General features: G+C 38.3%; 1 non-coding gene across 1 annotated transcript; it reads right to left on the reverse strand.

Annotated features, from left to right (window-relative positions):
• Nucleotides 1-1,338: 1,338 nt before the first annotated feature.
• On the reverse strand, nucleotides 1,339-1,445 carry LOC128568189 (U6 spliceosomal RNA). Its single transcript, XR_008375014.1, has one exon. It is a non-coding gene; the product is annotated as a U6 spliceosomal RNA (small nuclear RNA).
• Nucleotides 1,446-15,342: the final 13,897 nt, after the last annotated feature.

Consider the following 15,342-nt stretch of genomic DNA (forward strand, 5'->3'; position numbering starts at 1 on the left):
TTTTTCTATTTTAGTTTTAATTTTTATTTGGGATTTTGAAGTAATTTTTTAGAGTTATTCTTTGGGAAGCTGAGGTGGGTAAATTGCTTGAGTTCAGGAGTCTGAGACCAGCCTGAGAAAGAGTGAGATCCATCTCTAAAAATAGCCAGGCATTGTGGCAGGCACATGTAGGCCCAGCTACTCGGGAGGCTGAGGCAGGGGAATCACTTGAGCCTAAGAGTTTGAGGTTGCTGTGAGCTGTGATGCCACAGCACTCTACTGAAGGTAACAAAATAAAACTCTGTCCTCAAAAAAAATTAGAGTTATTAAAATTAAAATGTAATTTTCTAAGACTGTGACATTTCAATTCACAATTCTGTGTCATTTCAACATTGGCAAGTGTGATAAATATGTGCCATCTGCACCAACTGTTTATTTCCCCAATTGAGCAAACACTTGATTTTGTTTATAAAATTTTCTTCTTTTTTTTGAAATAGCTTCATATTTCTGAATACAAAATTAATTACTACTCATTGAAAAATTACAAAAACAATTAAAAGTTTATGTAAGAAAGAAAAGGAATCACCTATAATCTCAACAGATACCTGTCACTAAGCTTACAGCAATGTCTGTTCATAGTTATAAAGGGAGTTAATGGCTATTTCTTTGGCCTTTCCTTTGGTCTTGGGAGAACTTGAGAATTTCACCCATATTTAATCCTGCTTGCAATATTAACTGAAGGAAATTTTCAGAAATTTAGCAAGAGCAGATCCATATTAAAAGAGAATCTAACCAAAGAGTAGCAACAGGGCAACCACCAGACCTCAATGTTGAGACTTAATAATGAATAACTGCAATTGATGAGATGCAGCTGCTTCCGAGAATTGGGGCTAGTCTCATGCAGCTGAGAGAGCAGCATGACTGATTAGGAAAAAAGTGAAAGAAAACTCAGGGCTGGTGGTTCCCTGAGTAGAGACAGCTTGCACATTTTGAGTTCATTTTTCAAGGCTGTGCATGTTCTCTAAGTAACATGACAAGGACTGCAAGCATGGGAGGTATGGGGAGGTACCACACCTATGTGGCTGTTGTGCATGCTGGTTTGTTTCCTGTGTGCTTTCATAAAACTAAATAAACTTGGTGCTGGGATTAAATTGAACCCTTCACAACCATAATATAGACATTTTGTTATCATTGAAGACTGCACACTGATGGTAAAAGATGTAGAATTTTACAAAGTTTCCTCCCCAGAGATCTCTCTCTTTATTTTTTATTTAATCTCCTTACTTTAATGGGTCTATTCAGGTTTTGTTTTACTTCTTTTTTTTTTTTTTTTTTTTTTATGTGTGTCAGGGGTTGGGAAAACATATGGAACGCTTCTGGAATTTGTGTGTCATCCTTGCGCAGGGGCCATGCTAATCTTCTCTGTATCGTTCCAATTTTAGGATATGTGCTGCTGAAGGGAGCACTAGGTTTTGTTTTACATCTAAATCAGTTTTGGTAATTTGTGTCTTTCTAAGAATTTATCTATTTCATCTAAGTAGTTAGAAAGTTGTTCATAACAGTTCCTTGTAACTCTTCTAATTCTTTTAAAGCAGGTGTCTAAAGCTTATCAACTTTGTTGATCTTTAACCAAAAAACCCAACCCTTTTGCTTCCATTGATTTTTTTTTTTCCTGTTGTTTTTCTGTTTCTATTCCACTGTTTTTTCCTCTGGTCTTTATTTTCTTCTTTTTACTTTGGGGTCGATTTCTTCCTTATGGAGTTAAAATATAAGATTTAGACGTTCTTCATTATGGAGTTAAAATATAAGATTTAGACGTTCTTCTTTATGTGAGTATTTGATGCTACATATTTCTCTGTAAGCATTGCTTCAGCTGCAGTCCATAAATTCTGGTATGTGGTGTTTTTATTTTCATTTAACATGTTTTGCATTTTCCCTTGTAATTTGTTCTTTGACCAACCTGTTGCTTAAAATCTGTCATTTAATTCCAATGCAGCCATTTCGACTCTGTTATTGTTGCTCTATGCATACATATCTTTCCCCATTCTTTACCCTCACCAATTGATGCCTTTGAATTTAAAGTACATCATTTATAGATAAATAGTAAGACCTTGGTTTTTTGTCCATTCTCCCTCTGCCTTTTGATTGAGTGTTCAGTCTACTCACATTTAACATAGTTATTGATAAACAGTCATAAGCTGAAAAATGATGTTTCAATAATGGATTGCACATTTGCTGGTGGTTCTAGAAGATGTTAATGTAATATTTCTACATTAAGATACACAAATACTTACTATGTGTTACAATGGCCTATAGTATTCAGGGAGGGGTGTGCAAACTTTTTTCTTTTCTGCTGCTCATTGGAAGAATAAAAATTGTCTTGGGCCACACAGTAAATACACAAACACTAGTGAAAGCTGATTATCAAAAAAAGTCCATGCATTCTTTTTGTGATATCTGACACCACACGATAAGTAAAAAAGTTCTCACAAAATTAGCATGTGGCCCTTGGTAACATGATATACAAGTTTGTAGCCTAGGAGCAATGAGGTATAGCCTATGTGTGTAGTAAGCTGCATCATCTAGGTTTGTGTCAGTACACCTATGTTATTCATATGAAAAAGTCACCTAATGAGAACATTTCTCAGAGTGTATCCCTGTCATTAAGTGATGGATGACTATAGTTGAAATTATCTGCTCTTTTGCTATTTATTTCCTTTATATCTCACATCTTTTTTTGTTGCTCTCTTCTTCTACTACTATATTCTTTTGTGTTAAGCAAGTACTTTTTTTTTTTTTTTGAGACAGAGTCTCACTATCCCACCCTCAGTAGACCACTGTGGCATCATAGCTCACAGCAACCTCAAACTCCTGGGCTTAAGCGATTCTCTTGCCTCAGCCTCCCAAGTAGCTGGAACTACAGGCACCCGCCACAATGCCAGCTATTTTTTTTGTTGCAATTGTCATTGTTGTTTAGCTGGCCTTTTCTGGGTTTGAACCCGCCAGCCTTGGTGTACGTGTCTGATGCCATAACCACTGTGCTATGTGGGCTGAGCCTACGCAAGCACTTTTTAATATTATTTTAATTCCTCTGTTGATATTTTGGCTGTTTTTAATAAAGATTTTTTTTTTAAATCAATTGCTCTAAGGATCATGACACCTTTTTAACTTTCATAATTCATTTAAAATTAATACTGACTTAACTCCAGACAATTTGTACCAGTAAAGCCCTACTTAATCTTTCCCCATTCTTTTGTGTTATTGTCACATGTAAAAGATTCATTACGTATATTATAAACTGAACAATATTGTGTTGGTTATAATTATTACTTTAAAAATTTTTTCTTTTCTTTTTTTTGTTTTTTTGAGACAGAGTCTCAAACTGTTGCCCTGAGTAGAGTGCTGTAGCATCATAGCTCACAGCAACCTCCAACTCTTGGACTCAAGCGATCCTCCTATCTCAGTTTTTCTATTTTTTTTTTTTTAGTAAGACAGGGATCTCACTTTTGCTCAGGCTGGTCTTGAACTCGTGAACTCAAGCTAGCCACCTGCCTCAGTCTCCCAGAGTGCTAGGTTTCAGGTGTGAGCCACCACGCCTAGCCTAAAAAAGTTTCTGATGTTAAAGAAATTAGGAAAGGAAAAGAAAAATCATGTATGCATGTACACACACACACACACACACTCTCATACACAGTCTTTTCATTTACTTAAACATTTCTAGTGACTGACATTTTTTCCCATGGATCTGAGTTACCACACAGTGTCATTTCTATTTTTTTTTTTTTTTTGAGACAGAGTCTCACTTTGTCCCCCTTGGTAGAGTGCCATGGTGTCACAGCTCACAGCAACCTCAGACTCTTGGGCTCAAGCGATTCTCTTGCCTCAGCCTCCCCAGTAGCTGGGACTACAGGTGCCTGCCCCAACACCTGCTGTTTTTATAGATGGAGTCCCACTCTTGCTCAGGCTGGTCTCAAAACTGTGAGCTCAGGCAATCCACCCTAGCCTCCCAGAGTGCTAGGATTACAGGCATGAGCCACCATGCGTGGCCAACATGGTGTCGTTTCTATTGGCCTGAAGGACTTCCTTTGATTTTCCCTGTAATTAATGTCTGCTAGCATTGAAATCTCTCAATTTTTGTTTTTCTGGGAGTGTCTTTATTTTGCTTGTATATTTTTTCTTTCTTTTTTTTTTTATTAAATCATAGCTGTGTACGTTAATGTAATCATGGGGTACAATGTGCTGGTTTTATATACAATTTGAAATATTTTCACCCAACTGGTTAATATAGCCTTCATGACATTTTCTTAGTTATTGTGTTCAGACATAATTGGTGGGACTACACCTACAGTGCATCTTAGAAGAGTACAGTTGAAACTTACTAAATGCAGAATATAAATGTCTGAACATATTTTGCTTATATTTTTGAAGAATAATTTCACTAAGGTACAGAATTCTTGGTTGCCCCCTCCTTTTTTCTTTTGGCACTTTAAATATGTCATTCCTATTTCTTGTGATCTCATTCTTTCTAATAAGAAGTCAGCTGACAAAAACTTGTAGTTTCCTTATGTAGCATGAGTTCTTTTTTCTTCTGTTTTCCAAATTTTCTCTTTTCTTTTTCTTTTCATGAATTTGAGAAGGCTGTGTCCGAGTGTTTTCTTTTGTGTATGTCTACTAGTTGGTAATCATTGAGTTCCTTGAATCTTGACGTAAATGTCTTTCATCAAAATAAAATATTTTCGGCCGTTCTATTTTCAGACTATTTTCTGCCTTCCTTTCCTCTCCCCTTCCATGACTCCCCAGTAAATGTTTCCTGGAGTTCTTGAAATTATCTCATGGATCTCTGAGACTCTATTCCTTTTTTTTCAACCCCTTTCTCCTTGAACTTTGGACTAGACAATTTTTATCAATCTATCTCTGAGTCATTGAGTCTTCTAATGTTTCAGATCTGGTGTTGAGTCTACCTAGTGATTTATGTTTACCTCAGTTATTATGCTTTTCAATGATACATTTTCCATTTGGTCCTTTTTTGCAGTTCAATGTCTCTTTTAAGATTTTTCATTAGTTTCATTAGCCTCATTTTTTTATTATTAAATCATAGCTGTGTATATTAATGCAATCACAGGGCACCATACACTGGTTTTATAGACCGTTTGACACATTTTCATCACACTGGTTAACATAGCCTTCCTGGCATTTTCTTAGTTATTGTGTTAAGACATTTATATTCTACATTTACTAAGTTTCACATGTACCCTTGTGAGATGCACCGCAGGTGTAATCCCACCAATCATCCTCCCTCTGCCCATCTTCCCCCCTCCCTCCCCTCCCTCTCCCCTTTCCACCTATTCTTAGGTTATAATTGGATTATAGCTTTCATGTGAAAGCCATAAATGAGTTTCATAGTAGGGCTGAGTACATTGGATACTTTTTCTTCCATCTTTTTTTTTTAGTATTATTAAATCATAGCTGTGTACATTAATGCAATCATGGGGCACCATACACTGGTTTTATAGACCGTTTGACACATTTTCATCACACTGGTTAACATAGCCTTCCTGGCATTTTCTTAGTTATTGTGTTAAGACATTTATATTCTACATTTACTAAGTTTCACATGTACCCTTGTGAGATGCACCGCAGGTGTAATCCCACCAATCACCCTCCCTCCGCCCACCTCCTCCCTCCCCTCCCTTTCCCCCTTCCCCCTATTCTTAGGTTATAACTGGGTTATAGCTTTCATGTGAAAGCCATAAATTAGTTTCATAGTAGGGCTGAGTACACTGGATACTTTTTCTTCCATTCTTGAGATACTTTACTAAGAAGAATAGGTTCCAGCTCCATCCTTGTAAACATGAAAGAGGTAAAGTCTCCATCTTTCTTTAAGGCTGCATAATATTCCATGGTGTACATATACTACAGTTTATTAATCCATTCGTGAATCTATGGGCACTTGGGCTTTTTCCACGACTTAAATTATGAATTGAGCTGCAATAAACATTGTGGTACAAATATCTTTGTTATAATGTGATTTTTGGTCTTCTGGGTATATACCTAGTAGAGGAATTATAGGATTGAATGGCAGATCTATTTTTAGATCTCTAAGTGTTCTCCAAACATCTTTCCAAAAGGAATGTATTAATTTGCATTCCCACCAGCAGTGTAGAAGTGTTCCCTTTTCTCCACATCCACGCCAACATCTCTGGTCTTGGGATTTTGTGATATGGGCTAATCTTATTGGAGTTAGATGATATCTCAACGTAGTTTTGATTTGCATTTCTCTGATGATTAAAGATGATGAGCATTTTTTCATATGTCTGTGGGCCGTGTACCTCTCTTCTTCACAAAAGTTTCTCTGCAAGTCCGTTGCTCAGCCTGCGATGGGATCACTTTTTCTTTTCTTGCTTATACATTTGAGTTCTCTGTGAATTCTGGTTATTAAACCTTTGTCAGAGACATAACCTGCAAATATCTTCTCCCATTCTGAGGGCTGTTTGCTTGCTTTACTTACTGTGTTCTTGGCTGTGCAGAAGCTTTTTAGTTTGATCAGGTAGTGTATTTTTGAAGCTGCTTCAATTGCCCAGGGGGTCCTCCTCATAAAATACTTGCCCAGACTGATTTCTTCAAGGGTTTTCCCTGCATTCTCTTCTAGTATTTTTATACTTTTGTGTCTTAAGTGTAAATCTTTAATTCAGTGAGAGGCTATCTTAGTTAATGGTGAAAGGTGTGGGTCCAGTTTCAGTCTTCTACAGATTGGCAGCCAGTTCACCCAGCACAATTTATTAAATAGAGAATCTTTCCCCACTGAATATTTTTAATTGGCTTGTCAAAGATCAAATAACAGTAAGTAGCTGGATTCATCTCTTGGTTCTCTATTCTGTTCCAGACATCTATTTCTCTGTTTTTGTGCCAGTACCATGCTGTTTTGATCGTTATCAATTTATAGTATAGTTGGAGGTCTGGTAGCGTGATTCCTTCTGCTTTGTTTTTATTTCTGAGTAATGTCTTGGCTATTCGAGGTTTTTTCTGATTCCATATGAAATGAAGTATTATTTTTTCAAGATCTTTAAAGTATGACAGTGGAACTTTAATAGGGATTGCATTAAAATTGTATATTGCTTTGGGTAGTATGGACATTTTAACAATGTTGATTTTTCCCAGCCATAAGCATGGTATATTTTTCCATTTGTTAACATCTTCAGCTATTTCTTTTCTTAGAGTTTCATAGTTCTCTTTATAGAGATCTTTCACGTCCTTTGTTAGATAAATTCCCAAATATTTCATCTTCTTTGGCACTACTGTGAATGGAATAGAGTTCTTAACTGTATTTTCAGCTTGGTTATTGTTGGTATATATAAAGGCTACCGATTTATGACTATGATTTTGTAACCTGAGACACTGCTGCATTCCTAGATCTCTTCTAAGAGTTTTGTAGTAGACTCCCTGGTGTTTTCCAGATATACAGTCATATCATCTGCGAAGAGCGAAAGTTTGATCTTTTCTGATCCTATATGGATACCCTTGATCGCCTTTTCTTCCCTAATTGCAATGGGTAAAACTTCCATTACCATGTTAAAGAGCAGTGGAGACAATGGACAGCCTTGTGTGGTTCCTGATCTGAGTGGAAATGATTTCAATTTAACTCTATTCAATACGATATTGGCTGTGGGTTTGCTGTAGATGGTCTCTATCAGTTTAAGAAATGTCCCTTCTATACCAATTTTCTTAAGTGTTCTGATCATGAAGGGATGCTGGATATTATCAAAAGCTGTTTCTACATCAATTGAGAGGATCATATGGTCTTTGTTTTTTAATTTGTTTATGTGCTGAATTATACTTATAGTTTTACGTATATTGAACCAGCCTTGAGACCCTGGGGAAAAAAAACAACTTGGTCATGAAGTATAATTTGTTTGATGTGTTTCTGGATTCTGTTTGTTAGGATATTGTCGAATATTTCTGCATCTATATTCATTAGTGATATTGGTCCATAATTTTCTTTTCTTGTTGGGTCTTTTCCTGGTTTGGGGATTAGGGTGATGTCTGCTTCATAGAACATGTTGGGTAGTCTTCCTTCTTTTTCTACATTTTGGAACAGGTTGAGTAATATAGGTACTAGTTCCTCTTTAAAGGTTTGGTAGAATTCTGACATGAAGCCATCTGGTCCCGGGCTTTTCTTTTTAGGGAGATTTTGTATGGTTGATGCTATTTCAGAACTTGATATTGGCCTGTTCAACATTTCCACTTTATTCTGGCTGAGTCTTGGAAGGTGACGTGCTTCCAAGTATCGGTCAATTTCCTTCAGATTTTCATATTTCTGAGAATACAGTTTCTTGTAATATTCATTAAGGATTTTTTGAATTTCTCAGGAGTCTGTTGTTATTTTGTCTTTGTTGTTTCTGATTGATGAAATTAGAGATTTTACTCTTTTTTTCCTGGTTAGGTTAGCCAGAGGTTTATCTATTTTATTGACCTTCTCAAAAAAACAATTTTTTTGATTTATTGATCTGTTGTATAATTCTTTTGTTTTCAATTTCATTTAATTCTGCTCTAATTTTGGTTATTTCTTTTCTTCAACTGATTTTGGTGTTGGAATGTTCTTCCTTTTCCAGTTGCTTGAGATGTCCCATTAAGTTCTTAACTTCCTCTCTTTCTATTCTCTTCAGAAAGGCTAGAAGTGCTATAACTTTCCCTCTTAGGACTGCCTTGGCTGTATCCCAGAGGTTCTGATAATTCGTGTCTTCATTGAAGTTTTGTTCCAATAATTTGGCAATTTCCTTCTTAATCTCATCTCTGACCCAGCTATCATTCTGCATAAGGTTATTTAACTTCCATGTTTTTGTATGAGTATGCAGATTCCTGTTGTTATTGAGTTCAACTTTTATTCCATAGTGGTTCGGGAAGATGCAAGGAATAATTTCTATTCCTTTAAATTTACTGAGGTTAGACTTGTGACCTAAGATGTGATCGATTTTGGAGTATTTTCCGTGGGCTGATGAGAAGTATGTGTATTCAGTTTTGTTGTGATGAAATGTTCTGTAGATGTCTGCTAAATCCAAATGTTGGATGGTTAGGTTTAAATCTAAAATTTCTTTGCTCAGCTTCTTATTGGAGGATCTATCCAACACTACCAAAGGAGTGTTGAAATCTCCAACTATTATGGAGCTGGAGGAAATCAAGTTGCTCATGTCTGTTTGAGTTTCTCTTATAAATTGAGGTGCATTCTGGTTGGGTGCATAGATATTAATAATTGAAATCTCAATATATTGAGTGTTACCCTTAACAAATATGAAGTGACCATTCTTGTCCTTCCTTACTTTTGTTGGTTTAAAGCCTATTGTGTCTGCAAATGGAATTGCAACACCTGCTTTTTTCTGGTTACCATTTGCCTGAAATATGGATGACCATCCTTTCACCCTGAGTCTATATTTATCTTTTAAGGTAAGATGTGACTCTTGGATTCAGCAAATATCTGGCCTGAGTTTTTGTATCCAGTCAGGTAACCTGTGCCTCTTTAGAGGACAGTTTAAGCCGTTCACATTAATGGAGAATATTGATAACTGTGGTAAAATTTTGGGTATTGAGTTTTTTGAAAGTCCAGTGGACATTTTTAATGCTTTTGCCACTGTGGAAGTTGGAGTTTGATCAAAAGTTTCTGAGTGAGTTTACTTTTGTGGTGGAAGATTGGGCTTGTCATTATGGAGGATAGGTCTGAGAATATCCTGAAGAGCTGGTTTGGTTATGGCAAATTTCTTCAACATATGAATGTCATTAAAGTATTTTATTTCTCCATCATAAATGAAACTCAGTTTAGCTGGATACAGGATCCGGGGTTGAAAGTTATTTTGCTTTAGGAGATTAAAAGTCGATGACCACCCTCTTCTGGCTTGAAAAGTTTTAGCAGAGAGATCTGCAGTCATTCTAATATTCTTCCTTTTGTAGGGAGTGGCTTTCTTATGTCTGGCTGCTTTCAGAATTTTCTCCTTCAGATTAACTTTAGTGAAGTTAATTATGATATGCCTGGGGGACGTCTTATTTGGATTGAGTCGTTTTGGGTTTCTGAAACTTCTACCTGAATTTCAGAATCTCTTGGCATGTCTGGAAAATTCTCTTTCATAATTTCATGGAGAAGGCTCTCTGTGCCTTGTGAGGCCACTTCATCACTTTCAGGGATTCCAATGAGGCAAATCATTCCAGTGAGGCCTTCTTTGAATTATCTCAGAGCTCTCTGATAGAATGATCTGTTTTTGTTCTCCATTTGTCTTCCTCTTCGAGAGTTTTGGGCATTCAAAAGCTTTGTCTTCAATGTCAGAAATCCTTTCTTCTGCTTGCTCCACTCCGTTACTGAGGGATTCTACTGTATTTTTCAGATCTTTGAGGGCTGCAAATTCTTGCTGTAGTGCGTCAAAATCTTTGGTGGTTTTGTCTTTAAATTCGTTAAATTCTTGAGACAACATTTGAATTGCTCCTTGAATTTCTAATTCCGACTTTGGAATTGCTCCTTGAATTTCTAATTCCAATTTTTCCTCCATTCCATTAATCTTGTTTGCAATCCAAATTCTGAATTTGATTTCTGACATCTCTGCCAGCTGTTTATGAATGGGATCTTCAGTTATATCTGCAATATCTTTCCTTGGGGGGGGGGGTTGATCTATTCTGGTTATTCATGTTACCAGAGTTTTTCTGCTGATTCTGCCTCTTGATTGTTTTACACTGTTTGATTTTCTCCCTGGAGCTTTGTCAAGGACCCGTACAGTGCTATGGCCTGAGAAACTGGGCACCTGTTTGGTGTGGTGGGGCTAAGTGTCTCTGTCTTGTTTTCAGGTGGTTTGTGTTCGACCCTAGTGAAACAGTTACTCTGGGTAGAAGTCTCAGCTGTGGAGAAATACCAGCAATTAAGTTACCCACCCTCCCCAGGAAACAATTGGAAAAGGAAAATCAAACCTTCCTACAACCACACACCCAGGGCACCACCTGAATAGTTTTTGGGCAATTTGCTCAGTTCAAGAGGTCCAAATCAATTGTCTCAGTCAGCACCTGTCTAAGGTGGGAGAGTTTAAAAGGTCTCTAGCAACTGGATCGCAGGTGTCCAGTGACTACTCAGATATGGCTTGCTCTGGTACTCCGTGGAGTCAGGAGGACCCACCCAGCAAATAGATCAGTCTGGGAAGTTTGATGCCTCCTTCCCCACCTTGCACCTCTGTCACACCCAGTCACTGATAGCCCCGCAGGGCTGTGACCCAGTTGCCTGTAGTGAACAGATACTCCAGGGGTTTGCACCTGCCTGAATCACAAGGAAATCTATTTCTGCTCAGCCGGGCCGCTGCACTCTGCCTCTATCTAGCAGGGGGAGGTGAGGTCTGACAACCTCGGGTGCTTGATGGGTTGTTCACTCAATTCTAGCCCCATCCCTGATTGATGTTACTGACAGAACAGAACAGAACAACTTTGCCGGAATTTGTTTCTGTCCCTGCTAAATTCCCCTCCAGAAGAGAAGCTGTTTTGAGTTCCCAGAGCCTGAGACTCAGGCCCTGTCTTTGGTCCTGCAGGTTTGTATTTGGTTAGCTGTCAGTTCTAGCCTCCTGTCTTCCTTTGTCTATAGGCTGATGATCCCCTGAGGGCTGGTTGTGTCTTAGGCTCAGTAAAGCAGTCCTCTGGGTCAGTCCCACCCTGGGAACTTTCCGGCTCTGCACGTGCATTTCTAGTCCCCATGGTCCACCCAGGCCGGTACTGCCTCAGGCAAACCCTTTAATCACGGGGCCTGCGTTTCTGTCCCAGATCTGTCCCAGGGTGGTTGCCACCTGAGCAGATGCCCAGCCTCCTCTGGTTGCCCAGGGAGACAGGGGGTTGTGGCTTCGGAATATCCAGGAGTGAGCCCTATTGTTGCCAAAAGACAGCTGCTGCTCTGTGCCTCTGGCACCGCCGCTCTGGTGTGGTTCCCTCTCAGTTGACCGTCCTCTCTTCACTCCCATGCCGCAGAGTCAGCACTGACCAGCTGCAGTTTAGGCCCTTTCCACACCCCTCGAGAAATCACCCAAGATTCTGGACTCCTGGGGGACAGGCCTCCAGACCTCAGAGTAAGAGCGGAGGGGAGTGCTGGGAGCGCAGAATTGTAGGTAGAGAAAATATACAGTTTTACGCCTGGCAGGAGAACACCGTGGCACCCTAGCAGGGGAGGTAGGTCCAGTTTTTAGATGGTCTATCCTGTGGAGTGTAGTGGGAGGACTTTTGAACTCTGCTCATTTGTTTGTGGGGCACACCGAGCCATTCTTATGGGGTAGGGGACTCCCACCCACTTGGTGATGGATTTTGTACCTTTTGTTTGTATTCTTGGGGTCTAGCTCACCTCAGCAGGGTTGATGTGTATTCTTCAACCTTCTCTCTTGGTGCAGCTCTGATCCACCAGGTTACTTGCTAAATTTCTGTCCTTTAACTCTCCTTCTGGATGGGAGCCTCTGTGGAAAGCTGGCTTCTGTCAACCATCTTGTCTCCGCACTCCACCTGATAACTTTCAATCTGGGAAGGAGGATAAGACAGGGCCCGAGGCCCCTAACATGGTGTCTCCCATCTTAATTTTCTCCCAAGTGATTACCCACACCTGGAGAGGAAGGACCAGCCTTCCAACCTACCAAGGAGAACTTAGCATGCCAACTGTAAAAGGTTATAGAAAATGCTCCTGCATAGCAACAGGCAAAGCAGAATCTTTTAGTTGCCTCATTGATTGCATATTTCCCTTCAATTCTTTGAACATTAAAAAAATCTTTCAACATACAGTATTTATAAAGTTGCTATAAAGTTTTTGCCTACTAAATCTGATATCCTTTGACTGCTTTTATTTTATTTTATTTTTTACTGAATATAGGTCACATTCTTCTGCTGCTTTGCATGCCTTATTATGTGTATGTGAAAATTAAAAATTTAGATAATAAGTATATTTTGAACTTTTGTGTTTTATTTTCCCATCCTAAGGCTCATTGTGTGTGTGCTGTTTGTTTTAGTAACTTCCTTGAACTTAAACTATAATCTCTGATCCCTGCAATGTGAAGCCAGTGATGTTTCTGATCAGTTTTTTTAAACATTATTTCTTGGTCTTGCTTACTACTTGGTTATCCCTCTGTCTGCATAGCTTAGTGGTCAGCCAGTGATTTTAGCAGACACCTCAGTTCCCTTAGGCTTCCCCATCCATTGTCTGCTGAGCTACGTGTTGATGGAAGAACACTCTCAAAGTTGCAGCCAGTTATCAAGTCCATGTTGGTTTTCTCTTTTCCATGGATCCTCTTGGGTTTCTCCCACAATATGCACAGTTTAGCTGATAGGCAGGGATATGTGGAGAGCTCATCCCTACTCATTATATCTCTTACTACTGAGTTTGTGTCTGGTGAATAATTGATCCCAAGTCATACCTATAACTTCAACCTAGCAAAATTGTTATCTTTTACCATTCATTCTGAACAAAGACTGCCACTTGCAGCCAGCAATGTGTAGGTTTTCATCTTGCCTGACTCCAAATCAAGTCAGGTGTCCTACTGAACAATGAAGGGTGAAGGACAAAGTAGGAGGAAGCTGAGACCAGCCAAGGCCAGGACTATGGACTTACTGCATTCTGATCTGAAACTGTGGCAATTTCTTAAGGATAAACATCTCTCAATTATTTGGCTGGTAGTTGTTTTAGACATTCCTCCATACCCCCAGTTTTATACTTCTTTTCTGCAAAGAAAGGGGAATTCTATAACCTCTTCATACCACCATTACCAAAAAATTTCCCTCCATTCGACTTAAAAAAAAATATATATATATAATTTTGATTTTAAAAATACAGAGGATTTAATATGAAGCAGTAGATGATCTAATACATGCCCACATAAAAGAAAAACTCAAATCAATTCAAGGTGGGGGGTAGGGGAATGGGAGAGCAAGGAGGAGGGGGATGTGTGCTCCCACTTAATGGGCACAATGTTGGGGTATATGGCACACCTCTTGGGGTTGGGACACAATTATAAGAGAGACTCTACCTAACAAATGCAAACATTGTAACCTAATTCTTTGTCCCCTCAAATTAACCTGAATCAATAATAAAAAATATATACAGAGGATTTGATGATTACTTACCTAATAGGATAGTATAATAACTACCTGTATAATTAATTCTTCTTTCTTTCTTTCTTTCTTTCTTTCTTTTTGTAGAGACAGAGTCTCACTTTTTCACCCTTGGTAGAGCGCTGTGGCATCACACAGCTCACAGCAACTTCCCCACTCCTGGCTTAGGCGATTCTCTTGCTCAGCCTCCCAAGTAGCTGGGACTACAGTTGCCCACCACAATGCCTGGCTATTTTTTTGTTGCAGTTTGGCCGGGGCCTGGTTTGAACACACCACCCTTGGTACATGGGGCTGGTGCCCTCCCCACTGAGCCAGTGCCACACTATAATTAATTCTTTATCTAAATATATATCTATACCTAATCCATATTTTAAGCCCAATTAACATCATGTTTAGAGTTGAAACACTAGAAACTCCCTATAGAAAGGGGTGGGAACATTTTTTTTGCGAATGGATCCTTACTATTTCCTAAATTCTGTGAGAATTTTCTGTTTAGATGGCCCTCAGGGGGTCAGTTTTGGTAATTTATATTTTTCTAAGAAATTGTTCATGTCTTTCATGTAGATCTTCAAATGTATTTGCCTGAAGTTAAAAAAAGGTTACAATCCTGGCAATTTCCTCTGTCAGTTATTTTCTTATTCTCGTTTCTTATTTTGTATTTGTACTTTCTATATTGTAATTAGATTTAGATAGCAATAATTTATCTTTCAATGTTGGAAGGCTCACAAACTAGCTCTTTAGATCTATTTATTAGCTGGAAATTTTGTTTTCTAATTTTTTAATTATTGATTTTATCTTGACTAATTTCATTATTAATTTTTCTTAGATTTATTTTATAGATCTATAACTTAACTTATTGAGTTGGGTGTTTAATTCACTGAATTAATTGTACTTTATTTATTTATGGCTTAAGGTTATAATTTTTCTTCTAAGTTCTAGTTAAACCACAGCCCATTAATTGATAAAGAAGACCCAAATCCCTTCATCCAAATACACCAATTATTGGCATTTCCCCCTTTGCTTTATGCATATTATGTGCTCTCTCTCCTCCTCTCTTTCTGTGCCTGTGTTTGGAAGTAGACTATAAGTGTTAGAGATTATGTTCCTTTATCTCCAAAGCCTTCTTAGTGTGTATTGCCTAAGATCAAGGACTTTTTATTTCATAACCAATACTATTATTTACCTGATTGCCCGTATTCAAATTTTAGCAACTGTCCCAACATATCCTTTGCAGCTGTTTTTCCCCAAAACTCAGGATCTAATTAATGC

The sequence above is a fragment of the Nycticebus coucang genome, chromosome 16 (genome assembly GCF_027406575.1).
Source record: "Nycticebus coucang isolate mNycCou1 chromosome 16, mNycCou1.pri, whole genome shotgun sequence".
Lineage (NCBI taxonomy): Eukaryota > Metazoa > Chordata > Mammalia > Primates > Lorisidae > Nycticebus > Nycticebus coucang.